The sequence below is a fragment of the Phyllobates terribilis genome, unplaced genomic scaffold (genome assembly GCF_046119375.1).
Source record: "Phyllobates terribilis strain yellow unplaced genomic scaffold, ASM4611937v1 Scaffold_7__3_contigs__length_470593459, whole genome shotgun sequence".
Taxonomy (NCBI): domain Eukaryota; kingdom Metazoa; phylum Chordata; class Amphibia; order Anura; family Dendrobatidae; genus Phyllobates; species Phyllobates terribilis.
The window spans coordinates 150,777,395-150,792,309 of record NW_027362767.1 but is presented as its reverse complement, the minus strand read 5'-3'; the positions used below and the strand labels follow the sequence as shown (position 1 = coordinate 150,792,309).

The 14,915-nt window shown below is 45.2% G+C and overlaps 1 protein-coding gene across 1 annotated transcript in view; it reads right to left on the bottom strand.

Moving 5' to 3' along the window:
* NHLH1 (nescient helix-loop-helix 1) overlaps positions 1 to 13,606 on the bottom strand; it is a 245,280-nt gene extending 231,674 nt beyond the window's left edge. The window contains exon 1 of the mRNA XM_073639429.1: positions 13,385 to 13,606. The gene's annotated coding sequence lies outside the window, so the exon portion shown is untranslated. The remainder of the gene's footprint in view (positions 1 to 13,384) is intronic.
* Between the last annotated feature and the right edge of the window lie 1,309 nt (positions 13,607 to 14,915).

Here is a 14,915-nt window from a genome sequence, read left to right as displayed (position 1 = left end):
GTGGTACTGTGCAGTGTATATATACAGAATAATACAGGTACTGAGAATTACACCCAGTATACAGGACAGGAGAAGTGGTACTGTGCAGTGTATATATACAGAATAATACAGGTACTGAGAATTACACCCAGTATACAGGACAGGAGAAGTGGTACTGTGCAGTGTATATATGCAGAATAATACAGGTACTGAGAATTACACCCAGTATACTGGACAGGAGAAGTGGTACTGTGCAGTGTACATATACAGAATAATACAGATACTGAGAATTACACCCAGTATAAAGGACAGGAGAAGTGGTACTGTGCAGTGTATATATACAGAATAATACAGGTACTGAGAATTACACCCAGTATACAGGACAGGAGAAGTGGTACTGTGCAGTGTATATATACAGAATAATACAGATACTGGGAATTACACCCAGTATACAGGACAGGAGAAGTGGTACTGTGCAGAGTATATATACAGAATAATACAGATACTGAGAATTACACCCAGTATACAGGACAGGAGAAGTGGTACTGTGCAGTGTATATACAGATACTGAGAATTACACACGGTATACTGGACAGGAGAAGTGGTACTGTGCAGTGTATATATACAGAATAATACAGGTACTGAGAATTACACCCAGTATACAGGACAGGAGAAGTGGTACTGTGCAGTGTATATATACAGAATAATATAGATACTGAGAATTACACCCAGTATACAGGACAGGAGAAGTGGTACTGTGCAGTGTATATACAGAATAATACAGGTACTGAGAATTACACCCAGTATACAGGACAGGAGAAGTGGTACTGTGCAGTGTATATATACAGAATAATAGAGATACTGAGAATTACACCCAGTGTACAGGACAGGAGAAGTGGTACTCTGCAGTGTATATATACAGAATAATACAGGTACTGAGCATTACACCCAGTATACTAGACAGGAGAAGTGGTACTGTGCAGTGTATATATACAGAATAATACAGGTACTGAGAATTACACCCAGTATACAGGACAGGAGAAGTGGTACTGTGCAGTGTATATATGCAGAATAATACAGGTACTGAGAATTACACCCAGTATGCTGGACAGGAGAAGTGGTACTGTGCAGTGTACATATACAGAATAATACAGATACTGAGAATTACACCCAGTATAAAGGACAGGAGAAGTGGTACTGTGCAGTGTATATATACAGAATAATACAGGTACTGAGAATTACACCCAGTATACAGGACAGGAGAAGTGGTACTGTGCAGTGTATATATACAGAATAATACAGATACTGGGAATTACACCCAGTATACAGGACAGGAGAAGTGGTACTGTGCAGAGTATATATACAGAATAATACAGATACTGAGAATTACACCCAGTATACAGGACAGGAGAAGTGGTACTGTGCAGTGTATATACAGAATAATACAGATACTGAGAATTACACCCGGTATACTGGACAGGAGAAGTGGTACTGTGCAGTATATATATACAGAATAAAACAGATACTGGGAATTACACCCAGTATACTGGACAGGAGAAGTGGTACTGTGCAGTGTACATATACAGAATAATACAGATACTGAGAATTACACCCAGTATAAAGGACAGGAGAAGTGGTACTGTGCAGTGTATATATACAGAATAATACAGATACTGAGAATTACACCCAGTATACAGGACAGGAGAAGTGGTACTGTGCAGTGTATATATACAGAATAATACAGATACTGGGAATTACACCCAGTATACAGGACAGGAGAAGTGGTACTGTGCAGTGTATATACAGAATAATACAGGTACTGAGAATTACACCCATTATACAGGACAGGAGAAGTGGTACTGTGCAGTGTGTATATACAGAATAATACAGATACTGAGAATTACACCCAGTGTACAGGACAGGAGAAGTGGTACTGTGCAGTGTATATATACAGAATAATACAGATACTGAGAATTACACCCAGTATACAGGACAGGAGAAGTGGTACTGTGCAGTGTATATATACAGAATAATACAGGTACTGAGAATTACAGTATACAGGACAGGAGAAGTGGTACTGTGCAGTGTATATATACAGAATAATACAGGTACTGAGAATTACACCCAGTATACAGGACAGGAGAAGTGGTGCTGTGCAGTGTTTATATACAGAATAATACAGATACTGAGAATTACACCCAGTATACAGGACAGGAGAAGTGGTACTGTGCAGTGTATATATACAGAATAATACAGGTACTGAGAATTACACCCAGTATACAGGACAGGAGAAGTGGTACTGTGCAGTGTATATATACAGAATAATACAGGTACTGAGAATTACACCCAGTATACAGGACAGGAGAAGTGGTACTATGCAGAGTATATATACAGAATAATACAGGTACTGAGAATTACACCCAGTATACAGGACAGGAGAAGTGGTACTGTGCAGTGTATATATACAGAATAATACAGGTACTGAGAATTACACCCAGTATACAGGACAGGACAGGAGAAGTGATACTGCGCAGTGTATATATACAGAATAATGCAGATACTGAGAATTACACCCAGTATACAGGACAGGAGAAGTGGTACTGTGCAGTGTATATATACAGAATAATACAGATACTGAGAATTACACCCAGTATACAGCACAGGAGAAGTGGTACTGTGCAGTGTATATATACAGAATAATACAGATACTGAGAATTACACCCAGCATACAGGACAGGAGGAGTGGTAATGTGCAGTGTATATACAGAATAATACAGATACTGAGAATTACACCCAGTATACAGGACAGGAGAAGTGGTACTGTGCAGTGTATATATACAGAATAATACAGGTACTGATAATTACACCCAGTATACAGGACAGGAGAAGTGGTACTATGCAGAGTATATATACAGAATAATACAGGTACTGAGAATTACACCCAGTATACAGGACAGGAGAAGTGGTACTGTGCAGTGTATATATACAGAATAATACAGGTACTGAGAATTACACCCAGTATACAGGACAGGAAAAGTGGTACTGTGCAGAGTATATATACAGAATAATACAGATACTGAGAATTACACCCATTATACAGGACAGGAGAAGTGGTACTGTGCAGTGTATATATGCAGAATAATACAGGTACTGAGAATTACACCCAGTATACAGGACAGGAGAAGTGATACTGCGCAGTGTATATATACAGAATAATGCAGATACTGAGAATTACACCCAGTATACAGGACAGGAGAAGTGGTACTGTGCAGTGTATATATACAGAATAATACAGATACTGAGAATTACACCCATTATACAGGACAGGAGAAGTGGTACTGTGCAGTGTATATATGCAGAATAATACAGGTACTGAGAATTACACCCAGTATACAGGACAGGAGAAGTGATACTGCGCAGTGTATATATACAGAATAATGCAGATACTGAGAATTACACCCAGTATACAGGACAGGAGAAGTGGTACTGTGCAGTGTATATATACAGAATAATACAGATACTGAGAATTACACCCAGCATACAGGACAGGAGGAGTGGTAATGTGCAGTGTATATACAGAATAATACAGGTACTGAGAATTACACCCAGTATACAGGACAGGAGAAGTGGTACTGTGCAGTGTATATATACAGAATAATACAGGTACTGATAATTACACCCAGTATACAGGACAGGAGAAGTGGTACTATGCAGAGTATATATACAGAATAATACAGGTACTGAGAATTACACCCAGTATACAGGACAGGAGAAGTGGTACTGTGCAGTGTATATATACAGAATAATACAGGTACTGAGAATTACACCCAGTATACAGGACAGGAAAAGTGGTACTGTGCAGTGTATATATACAGAATAATACAGCTACTGAGAATTACACCCAGTATACAGGACAGGAGAAGTGGTACTGTGCAGTGTATATATACAGAATAATACAGGTACTGAGAATTACACCCAGTATACAGGACAGGAGAAGTGGTACTGTGCAGTGTATATATACAGAATAATACAGGTACTGAGAATTACACCCAGTATACAGGACAGGAGAAGTGGTACTATGCAGAGTATATATACAGAATAATACAGGTACTGAGAATTACACCCAGTATACAGGACAGGAGAAGTGGTACTGTGCAGTGTATATATACAGAATAATACAGGTACTGAGAATTACACCCAGTATACAGGACAGGAGAAGTGATACTGCGCAGTGTATATATACAGAATAATGCAGATACTGAGAATTACACCCAGTATACAGGACAGGAGAAGTGGTACTGTGCAGTGTATATATACAGAATAATACAGATACTGAGAATTACACCCAGTATACAGCACAGGAGAAGTGGTACTGTGCAGTGTATATATACAGAATAATACAGATACTGAGAATTACACCCAGCATACAGGACAGGAGGAGTGGTAATGTGCAGTGTATATACAGAATAATACAGATACTGAGAATTACACCCAGTATACAGGACAGGAGAAGTGGTACTGTGCAGTGTATATATACAGAATAATACAGGTACTGATAATTACACCCAGTATACAGGACAGGAGAAGTGGTACTATGCAGAGTATATATACAGAATAATACAGGTACTGAGAATTACACCCAGTATACAGGACAGGAGAAGTGGTACTGTGCAGTGTATATATACAGAATAATACAGGTACTGAGAATTACACCCAGTATACAGGACAGGAAAAGTGGTACTGTGCAGAGTATATATACAGAATAATACAGATACTGAGAATTACACCCATTATACAGGACAGGAGAAGTGGTACTGTGCAGTGTATATATGCAGAATAATACAGGTACTGAGAATTACACCCAGTATACAGGACAGGAGAAGTGATACTGCGCAGTGTATATATACAGAATAATGCAGATACTGAGAATTACACCCAGTATACAGGACAGGAGAAGTGGTACTGTGCAGTGTATATATACAGAATAATACAGATACTGAGAATTACACCCATTATACAGGACAGGAGAAGTGGTACTGTGCAGTGTATATATGCAGAATAATACAGGTACTGAGAATTACACCCAGTATACAGGACAGGAGAAGTGATACTGCGCAGTGTATATATACAGAATAATGCAGATACTGAGAATTACACCCAGTATACAGGACAGGAGAAGTGGTACTGTGCAGTGTATATATACAGAATAATACAGATACTGAGAATTACACCCAGCATACAGGACAGGAGGAGTGGTAATGTGCAGTGTATATACAGAATAATACAGGTACTGAGAATTACACCCAGTATACAGGACAGGAGAAGTGGTACTGTGCAGTGTATATATACACAGAATAATACAGGTACTGATAATTACACCCAGTATACAGGACAGGAGAAGTGGTACTATGCAGAGTATATATACAGAATAATACAGGTACTGAGAATTACACCCAGTATACAGGACAGGAGAAGTGGTACTGTGCAGTGTATATATACAGAATAATACAGGTACTGAGAATTACACCCAGTATACAGGACAGGAAAAGTGGTACTGTGCAGAGTATATATACAGAATAATACAGATACTGAGAATTACACCCATTATACAGGACAGGAGAAGTGGTACTGTGCAGTGTATATATGCAGAATAATACAGGTACTGAGAATTACACCCAGTATACAGGACAGGAGAAGTGATACTGCGCAGTGTATATATACAGAATAATGCAGATACTGAGAATTACACCCAGTATACAGGACAGGAGAAGTGGTACTGTGCAGTGTATATATACAGAATAATACAGATACTGAGAATTACACCCAGTATACAGCACAGGAGAAGTGGTACTGTGCAGTGTATATATACAGAATAATACAGATACTGAGAATTACACCCAGCATACAGGACAGGAGAAGTGGTACTGTGCAGTGTATATATACAGAATAATACAGATACTGAGAATTACACCCAGTATACAGGACAGGAGGAGTGGTAATGTGCAGTGTATATACAGAATAATACAGGTACTGAGAATTACACCCAGTATACAGGACAGGAGAAGTGGTAATGTGCAGTGTATATACAGAATAATACAGATACTGAGAATTACACCCAGTATACAGGACAGGAGAAGTGGTACTGTGCAGTGTATATACAGAATAATACAGATACTGAGAATTACACCCAGTGTACAGGACAGGAGAAGTGGTACTGTGCAGTGTATATACAGAATAATACAGCTACTGAGAATTACACCCAGTATACAGCACAGGAGAAGTGGTACTGTGTAGAGTATATATACAGAATAATACAGGTACTGAGAATTACACCCAGTATACAGGACAGGAGAAGTGGTACTGTGCAGTGTATATATACAGAATAATACAGGTACTGAGAATTACACCCAGTATACAGGACAGGAGAAGTGGTACTGTGCAGTGTATATATACAGAATAATACAGATACTGAGAATTACACCCAGTATACAGGACAGGAGAAGTGGTACTGTGCAGTGTATATATACAGAATAATACAGGTACTGAGAATTACACCCAGTATACAGGACAGGAGAAGTGGTACTGTGCAGTGTATATATACAGATACTGAGAATTACACCCAGTATGCAGGACAGGAGAAGTGGTACTGTGCAGTGTATATATACAGAATAATACAGGTACTGAGAATTACAGTATACAGGACAGGAGAAGTGGTACTGTGCAGTGTATATATACAGAATAATACAGGTACTGAGAATTACACCCAGTATACAGGACAGGAGAAGTGGTGCTGTGCAGTGTTTATATACAGAATAATACAGATACTGAGAATTACACCCAGTATACAGGACAGGAGAAGTGGTACTGTGCAGTGTATATATACAGAATAATACAGGTACTGAGAATTACACCCAGTATACAGGACAGGAGAAGTGGTACTGTGCAGTGTATATATACAGAATAATACAGGTACTGATAATTACACCCAGTATACAGGACAGGAGAAGTGGTACTATGCAGAGTATATATACAGAATAATACAGGTACTGAGAATTACACCCAGTATACAGGACAGGAGAAGTGGTACTGTGCAGAGTATATATACAGAATAATACAGATACTGAGAATTACACCCAGTATACAGGACAGGAGAAGTGGTACTGTGCAGTGTATATATGCAGAATAATACAGGTACTGAGAATTACACCCAGTATACAGGACAGGAGAAGTGATACTGCGCAGTGTATATATACAGAATAATGCAGATACTGAGAATTACACCCAGTATACAGGACAGGAGAAGTGGTACTGTGCAGTGTATATATACACAGAATAATACAGATACTGAGAATTACACCCAGTATACAAGACAGGAGAAGTGGTAATGTGCAGTGTATATACAGAATAATACAGATACTGAGAATTACACCCAGTATACAGGACAGGAGAAGTGGTACTGTGCAGTGTATATATACAGAATAATACAGATACTGAGAATTACACCCAGTATACAGCACAGGAGAAGTGGTACTGTGCAGAGTATATATACAGAATAATACAGGTACTGAGAATTACACCCAGAATACAGGACAGGAGAAGTGATACTGCGCAGTGTATATATACAGAATAATGCAGATACTGAGAATTACACCCAGTATACAGGACAGGAGAAGTGGTACTGTGCAGTGTATATATACACAGAATAATACAGATACTGAGAATTACACCCAGTATACAGGACAGGAGAAGTGGTAATGTGCAGTGTATATACAGAATAATACAGATACTGAGAATTACACCCAGTATACAGGACAGGAGAAGTGGTACTGTGCAGAGTATATATACAGAATAATACAGGTACTGAGAATTACACCCAGTATACAGGACAGGAGAAGTGGTACTGTGCAGTGTATATGTGACACCCCAGGGGTCTGGTTGCCACAGTGATAGAGATATTACGTCTGAGAGCAGGTGGGAGGTCCTTTGGTCAGGGATCCTGTGCATGCCACACCTCCTGCCCAGTCCTGGGAGGGGAAGAACTTCCCCTATATAAACCTAGGGCTGAGGCAGGGTTAGTGAGTAGAGAAGAAGTAGAGACAGAGAAAAGAAGCAAATATAGGAACAGAACATCAGGAGCTCTGTGGGAGCAGTGTTACAAGGAGTCAGGGGCTGGCAGCTGCAGAGCTCGCCCTGACTGAGAAGATTTCTTACCGGACCCGGAGTCCGAGGCTGTGGGGACTAACTCCTACCCAGCAGCAGAATCCGTCAGGCAGGGGATTCCAGGTCCTCTGGCCAAGAAACCCGAAGGCACGGTCACACGCATGGGACCAGCACCGCCGTCGTGGAGCGGAAGCTACTAGAAGGCCCCGAGTCACCGGCCATACGGGTGAGCACCACACGGTACACTCAGGGACGTGGGCTACTTATACCCGCCTCTAGCAAGGTAGCCAGAAGAGTACAGTTAGTTTGGGAGGCCTACAACTCCGCCTGGCCAGGGGAGATCCCATCTGCTCAAGGACTGACCAGGCCCCAATCGCTAGCCAGTACTCCGGGAGGGTCTATCTTTGTCACCAGTAAAGACCCTGAACTACACCGTACCGTCTCCGAGTGGTTCCTGCTACCCCCATCATCCACGTCGGCTGCCCTGAGGCCATACCCCTCCCGTTGGGGGTTATACTATCACGCTGCACAATCCTACCACCGGCCTCAGCGGTCTGCCCTGCAGCAGCAGCTCCTTAGCTGTACTCAACGGGTGGCGTAGTCGTCCAACATCTACGGCTGATACATCGCCGCTCAGTTTGACTCCCTGGGCACGGACCGGGTCACCGCCACGAGACTACAACCCTCAACAGATCCGGCTCCGGGTAAGCTCCCGCGTGCGCAACGCAGCGTGACACAGGCCCAGGGGCGCGTCATATATATACAGAATAATACAGATACTGAGAATTACACCCAGTATACAGGACAGGAGAAGTGGTACTGTGCAGTGTATATATACAGAATAATACAGGTACTGAGAATTACACCCAGTATACAGGACAGGAGAAGTGGTACTGTGCAGTGTATATATACAGAATAATACAGATACTGAGAATTACACCCAGTATACAGGACAGGAGAAGAAGTGGTACTGTGCAGTGTATATATACAGAATAATACAGGTACTGAGAATTACACCCAGTATACAGGACAGGAGAAGTGGTACTGTGCAGAGAGAGAATGCCAAGAGTGTGCAAAGCAGTCATCAAAGCAAAAGGTGGCTACTTTGAAGAACCTAGAATATAAGACATATTTTCAGTTGTTTCACACTTTTTTGTTAAGTATATAATTCCACATGTGTTAATTCATAGTTTTGATGCCTTCAGTGTGAATGTACAATTTTCATAGTCAAGAAAATACAGAAAAATCTTTAAATGAGAAGGTGTGTCCAAACTTTTGGTCTGTATTTATTATATATACTGGATAATACAATTACTGGGAATCACACCCAGTATATAGGACAGGAGAAGTGGTACTGTGCAGTGTATACTATCTATATATCTTGATAAGATATAATATACATATATATACACATACACAGGACAGGAGAAGTGGTACTGTGCTGACTACACACGATTAGTGCAGCTATAGACTGTCGTCCTGTAACGCTGCACACAGTCACTCATGCCCTGACCGGCTCACAGAACCAGCGCTGATCCGTGCCTTGGATGCTGTGGCCTCTCTGTGATGCCCAATGCTGCCAGCGACAACCTTGGCACCCATTACAAACTCATTATCTAGAAAGATGCTCCGGGTGTGCTGGATGCCAGTGGAGAGGGTCTCGTTCCCGCACAGATTCCTTCTTTGCTGATTGTATTTTTGTGAGGTGCTGGCATTATTTTACTTCAGTGCCAACTAAATCTCATAAAACAAGCGTCCATTACTGACCCTCCAGCCCCATACACTGCCATTATACCCGATCAGCTGCTACAATTCAGGGGAACACAATGGTGAGAAGGAGCAGGGCTTCTGATTGTATGGCGCTCCATAGCACCCACCTGCTGAACCCTCTGAGGTTGGAACAAGGTCTGATCACGGCAGTTTAAACCCTTAGATGTCATGGTGAACATGGAGCACGGCATCTACGTGGTTACACTGGAGGTGGCTCGCTGTCACCCCACTGGGCCCCGGTGATGTGGTTCCAGGAACCCGAGAGGTTGGTTAATAGCAGATAGGGGCCTCACCTAGCAGGTCTGGACCAGCGCCACACCTGTCCACAGGTTGTGTGTGATATTACAGCTCAGTCCTATTCACTTTAGTGGAGCTGGGCGGCAATACAAAAAACAATCTGTGAACAAATCTGAAGCTCAGATACAGTTAATCTGTTAATAAATATGTACAGTACAGTGCAAAAGCTTAAGGCAGGTGCATCAGCTCTAGGTACACGGCACAAAGTCAGGGATTGTGTAGGATTATAGCAGGCGTATGAATAACCAAGTGTATCAAACAGGTGATAAGGATCACATACCGACGACGGGCGGTCAGCAGACACAGACGACGGGCGGTCAGCAGACACCGACGACGGGCGGTCAGCAGACACCGACGACGGGCGGTCAGCAGACACAGACGACGGGCGGTCAGCAGACACAGACGACGGGCGGTCAGCAGACACAGACGACGGGCGGTCAGCAGACACAGACGACGGGCGGTCAGCAGACACCGACGACGGGCGGTCAGCAGACACCGACGACGGGCGGTCAGCAGACACAGACGACGGGCGGTCAGCAGACACAGACGACGGGCGGTCAGCAGACACAGACGACGGGCGGTCAGCAGACACAGACGACGGGCGGTCAGCAGACACAGACGACGGGCGGTCAGCAGACACAGACGACGGGCGGTCAGCAGACACAGACGACGGGCGGTCAGCAGATAACGATGATTTAGATTTCTCTTTTGTTCGTTCACTTTGCGTTTTGATAATTGATAAGAATAAGCTAATAACCCTTCTGTTCTGGAAGCTTCTTTCTCTGCAGCATTTTCTCCACACCTGCCTAAAACTTTTGCACAGCACTGTATATAAATTATGATAGTGGATCTGACCCCGGCCCCCCTCACAGGCCGCTTTGCATATTACACCATGTGCAGCATGGGGGGTTGTGTGGTTAGGGCCATGTGTTCCCTTGGCATGATGTTGCTTTTTCCAGCATCTTTTACCCCTTAGGGCTCAGGGCAGCTGTCGCCTCTCCTCACTGCTCAGCCGCCCCTCCTCCGCTTCCCAGCCAGCAGAGGTCAGAGGTCATGGGAGTCGGAAACACCTTCCATTCATCCCGAAATAATAATACGGGATCCGAGAAGAGGGATCCACATAATGATAGACACTCATGAGGATACTCTGCTCAACAGGTGTATCTAACCCTATCCTGTGTGATACCGTCTGCTGAGAAGCGTATCTAACCCTATCCTGTGTGACACTGGTTTCTGGGGGGTGTCTCTCAGCCCCCCCGTGTGTGACACTGGTTTCTGGGGGGTGTCTCTCAGCCCCCCCGTGTGTGACACTGGTTTCTGGGGGGTGTCTCTCAGCCCCCCCGTGTGTGACACTGGTTTCTGGGGGGTGTCTCTCAGCCCCCCCGTGTGTGACACTGGTTTCTGGGGGGTGTCTCTCAGCCCCCCGTGTGTGACACTGGTTTCTGGGGGGTGTCTCTCAGCCCCCCCCCGTGTGACACTGGTTTCTGGGGGGTGTATCTCAGCCCCCCCCCGTGTGTGACACTGGTTTCTGGGGGGTGTATCTCAGCCCCCCCCCGTGTGTGACACTGGTTTCTGGGGGGTGTATCTCAGCCCCCCCCCGTGTGTGACACTGGTTTCTGGGGGGTGTATCTCAGCCTCCCGTGTGTGACACTGGTTTCTGGGGGGTGTCTCTCAGCCTCCCGTGTGTGACACTGGTTTCTGGGGGGTGTCTCTCAGCCTCCCGTGTGTGACACTGGTTTCTGGGGGGTGTATCTCAGCCCCCCCGTGTGTGACACTGGTTTCTGGGGGGTGTATCTCAGCCCCCCCGTGTGTGACACTGGTTTCTGGGGGGTGTATCTCAGCCCCCCCGTGTGTGACACTGGTTTCTGGGGGGTGTATCTCAGCCCCCCGTGTGTGACACTGGTTTCTGGGGGGTGTATCTCAGCCTCCCGTGTGTGACACTGGTTTCTGGGGGGTGTATCTCAGCCTCCCGTGTGTGACACTGGTTTCTGGGGGGTGTATCTCAGCCTCCCGTGTGTGACACTGGTTTCTGGGGGGTGTATCTCAGCCCTCTGTGTGTGACACTGGTTTCTGGGGGGTGTATCTCAGCCCCCTGTGTGTACCCTGGTGATGTCAGAGGATCGCTGTGTGCTCTGCAGTGCCGGGCGTGCTGCTGCCTCCGCTGTGCTGGTGAGATCCCCCTGGGGGCGCCGTTGTCTTGTTTACATCCTGCAGTCACTGCGCTGACATTACCTGGAGTTTCATCACTCGCAGCGCCGGAGCCGCGACATTAAACAAACCGCACACATTACAGCCGCAGCCGAGCGCCAGGAAGGCACGGCAGGTGGCACACACATATTAGCAACAAACCCCCCAAGTCACTGATCTCCCCTCTATGGCTGTCCCACCACTGCAAAAGTACAAGGCAGACAGGCCCGACGGCAGACACACAGGCCCGACGGCAGGCACACACACCCACCTGACGGCAGGCACACACACACCCACCTGACGGCAGGCACACACACACCCACCTGACGGCAGGCACACACACACCCACCTGACGGCAGGCACACACACACCCACCTGACGGCAGGCACACACACACCCACCTGACGGCAGACACACACACACCCACCTGACGGCAGACACACACACCCACCTGACGGCAGGCACACACACACCCACCTGACGGCAGGCACACACACACCCACCTGACGGCAGACACACACACACCCACCTGACGGCAGGCACACACACACCCACCTGACGGCAGGCACACACACACCCACCCACCTGACGGCAGGCACACACACCCACCTGACGGCAGGCACACACACCCACCTGACGGCAGGCACACACACCCACCTGACGGCAGACACACACACACACCTGACGGCAGACACACACACACACCTGACGGCAGACACACACACACACCTGACGGCAGACACACACACACACCTGACGGCAGACACACACACACACACATCATTATTTTTTTTTAGATTTTTTTTTCATTTTTACAGGTTTTTAAACTATTTTATAGCAATTTTTCACATTATTTTTTAGTCCCCTTAGGGGGACTTGAACTCAAAAGTATCCTTTCATTTCCACTCTAGCTTCCGGATGCATAACTACATCTCCCAGCATGCCCTGACAACCTGATGGAATGATCAGCCCCCATTTCTGTGTCACTAACCTGCTCCACAACCAGACAAGAACTCCTCTGCAGGATCCTGTACAAAGGGTTACTCCGGAGCTGTATATGCCACGCTCAATGCCAGGAGGCAGCTGGAAAGCCGTCGCCACCAAACTTCAGCTAAAAAAAAAAAAAATGATATATTATTCCCATAGACAGCGGGAAGGGTTAAACCTCGGAGATGATCATTAGTCCTACTGTCCTGCAGTCTCCGCTGTCAACTTAAATCTGGTCCCTTCACTTCCCATCTGCCACGTGAGCCTCCGCGGGCGCTCCCAGGTCAAACCGGCAGCAGCTGGAAGAGGAGAGAGACGATGCAAGATGGAGTAAGGGTCTTATGACAGCGAGAAGCATCCCGGACCCCCACATCTCCCGAGCCGCACTATGGCGGTCAGACTGGTATCAACATCCACAGACTGTAGGGAAGGGGATATTGGATTCTTGCCACAATCAAGCTCTAAAATAATAATATATTGTATTTTTTTTTTATTATATTAAAAAAAACCTTTTCGTTATCCAGACTAAATTGATCTTTCTAGATTTCCCAATTGACTTCTGTCTGGAGACAGCAAAGTGACAAAACCTCAGCTCTGCTACAGCAGTCTACAAAAGACCCATTTTCAGCAGTGATATCAAGCAAAGAAGAATAGGACATGAGACAGCGACACCTAGAGGTCACAGTGCAGTACTTCCCATAGAAAGCTGCCGAAACATCATCACCCAGCGGTTGCAGTGCAGTGCTTTCCATAGAAAGCTGCAGAAACAGCGACACCTAGTGGTTATAGCTCAGTACTGCAGTGCTTTCCATAGAAACATCGACACCCAGTGGTTATAGCTCAGTACTGCAGTGCTTTCCATAGAAACATCGACACCCAGTGGTTATAGCTCAGTACTGCAGTGCTTTCCATAGAAACATCGACACCTAGTGGTTATAGCTCAGTACTGCAGTGCTTTCCATAGAAACATCGACACCCAGTGGTTATAGCTCAGTACTGCAGTGCTTTCCATAGAAACATCAACACCCAGCGGTTATAGCTCAGTACTGCAGTGTTTTCCATAGAAACATCGACACCCAGTGGTTATAGCTCAGTACTGCAGTGCTTTCCATAGAAACATCAGCACCCAGCGGTTGCAGTGCAGTGCTTTCCATAGAAAGCTGCAGAAACAGCGACACCTAGTGGTTATAGCTCAGTACTGCAGTGCTTTCCATAGAAACATCAGCACCCAGCGGTTATAGCTCAGTAATGCAGTGCTTTCCATAGAAACATCAACACTCAGTGGTTATAGCTCAGTACTGCAGTGCTTTCCATAGAAACATCAGCACCCAGCGGTTATAGCTCAGTACTGCAGTGCTTTCCATAGAAACATCGACACCCAGTGGTTATAGCTCAGTACTGCAGTGCTTTCCATAGAAACATCAGCACCCAGCGGTTATAGCTCAGTACTGCAGTGCTTTCCATAGAAACATCGACACCCAGTGGTTATAGCTCAGTACTGCAGTGCTTTCCATAGAAACATCAGCACCCAGCGG